Source organism: Prosopis cineraria, unplaced genomic scaffold (assembly GCF_029017545.1).
Source record: "Prosopis cineraria cultivar Desert tree isolate PC_DT_omini unplaced genomic scaffold, ASM2901754v1 PC7, whole genome shotgun sequence".
In the NCBI taxonomy this organism is placed as follows: domain Eukaryota; kingdom Viridiplantae; phylum Streptophyta; class Magnoliopsida; order Fabales; family Fabaceae; genus Prosopis; species Prosopis cineraria.
This window is the reverse complement of record NW_026555338.1, coordinates 6,252,805-6,255,304: the sequence shown is the minus strand read 5'-3', so window position 1 is coordinate 6,255,304 and position 2,500 is coordinate 6,252,805.

Genomic DNA, 2,500 nt, shown 5'->3' with positions numbered 1-2,500 from the left:
CTACAATTTATTTTATTTTAAATTTAGTATTTATAGTTTGATTAATTATAAATTTTTAAGCCTAAAAAATTAAAATCCTTGAATTTTTTTAAAAATAAAAATTAAGAAATTTTATATTTTTATTAAATGATTATATAATTTTATAATTAAATACATAATTTTTATAAGTCAAAATTGATATAATTAGGTTGTGTTTTAAATATTTTTTTATACTTATAGAATTTTTATAAAAAATAATAATAAATTAAACAGCATATTAAATCAAATTTCCTTTTTTATTTCGCTAAAGGTATTTTGGTTAAATTTTTTTATAACCTCTAAACGTATTTTTTGTTTGGACAACCTAATAATTCATTATTAATTTCAATCTTTAAGGATTAATATATTTAATAGATCAAAGTATAAGGGCTTGATTAAAATAAATAAATTACAAGGACTTAATTCAAATTAAAAAAACTATAAGAACTTGCAGATCAATTCTTTCAATAAAAATTTATTCTTTAAAACAAACAAATATGTATCAATAATAGGAAAAATATGGATAATATTTTTATAAGTTTATTATTAAATTTCATAAAATGCCTCCTATGTATCTTATGGCATGGCAATTCCATTAATAAAATGCTAAGAAAAATAGTAGAGGAGTCTATAACAAAAAATAAATAAAAATTTAGAGAGGTTTATTTTAAAATTTTAAAAGTAAGAAGCTTATATGTAATTGCCTCTAACTTTAAAGGATTTATATACATATTAACCATGTTTTAACATATTTTAACCTTTTTTATTTGTATGAAAATATAACTTTTTATTTAAATTGAATATCCGTGAAAAGGATGGTAATATTTGAGTTACATATCATTGTATGATTTTTATTTAAGTTAAACGTGTAAAACATTACGATACAAACGTAATGCAAATCAGTTGCTTATTTGTAATACAATTTGCTTGCTTACCAACATAATTAGATGCACAAAAAATTATTACTAAAACATAATATTTCCTCGTTATGTTCAATCTTATCTTTTGGAAAATTGATCATTATTTAATCCGGTATATATCAAGAGGACCGAATTTATATTACGTCATTAAAATGTGGGCAGGTGGATTCAGTTTCCTGCTCATCTTACGATAAGGTGAGCACCATTGTGCACACTGCGTCGTATCACGCGCCCTTTTCCCTTTTAAAACCACAAAAGTATAACAATAATAATAATAACAATAAATAAGTATTATGAAATTATTATTATAATATTAAATGATTAAATAAATTTAAATTGTTAAATTTGATATCAACAGTTCACATATAGAATTGGACTTGAATAGTTTAGAACTATTGTAACATCCTGATTTTTATATAATAAAAAATTGTGGAATTTAGGTTTTGAGGAAAAAAATAATAATAATAAGAATTTATATTATTTGAGGTTATTTAGAAATAATATTATGGTTAGGTATTTAATTATGAATTTAAAAATTTAAATTTAAAACCACATAAGCAATATTTAGTTAAAATATAATATATAAATAATTTTGTTATGTGTGTGTTAAAAAAAAAGAGAAGGTACAAGAAACAAAAAAAAAAGGTGGAAGGTTGTTGTTTCTAAGTCCCACATTGGTTAGATGAGGGACGAGAAGAGGTGCCTTCATGTATAAAAAGGAGGGGGTGTGTGCATTATGAAGCATGAGAGGCTAAGATGCAATTTAGAGGAAATTGCAACTTATGGCCCAAAGGTTTGAATAATTAAATTCAGACTTATAAGTTTTTTTTAATATAATTTTGGGACTCACAATCCCATTTTTATATTATTTTTCTCTCTTCCTCTCACGTTGCTCGACGTTTTCTCACAAGGGGGGATTATTTTCTTTTTCTTCAGGTATGTTCTAACTTTCTTGTTTAGATTAGCATTTAAAAATTTATTTAATTACAAAATTAATTTTAATAGTTATTTTCTAAATAATATTAGCTTTCTAGTAATATGATTATTTTGTAGGATAGAGTAAATATTCTGATTAGAATTTTTCTATAGGATAGTTAATTTGATGATATGATGTATTAAAAATATAGGTTAAAACTCTTAGAGATATAATAAATATTATAGAATATTTTCTTGAGGTTGAAACTCATGTTTAAGAATTTTGGAGTTAAAATCTAGATCTATATGGTTGAATTTATGTGGAATCTGAGATGTAGGGATAAACCTCTGATTATTAAATATTTATTTAAGTATGAATAGGTATTTTTGAGGTTATAGAAAGGTGATTTGAGGCTTCAAGATAATTCTGAAATTTTAATTTATTTTTGGACCAATTTTTAGAATATAGAAGGATGAAATTGTGATACTAGAAGTAATTTAAGGCTTAAAAATAATTTATTAGGGTACGAGAATTTTAAAAAAGAATTTGAAAAGTTAAATGACGCATAAATCTTAAATTAGTGTTAATATGGATTATAGATCTAAGACTTTCTAACTCTTTAAATTAGAGTTATGTATTTTAATGT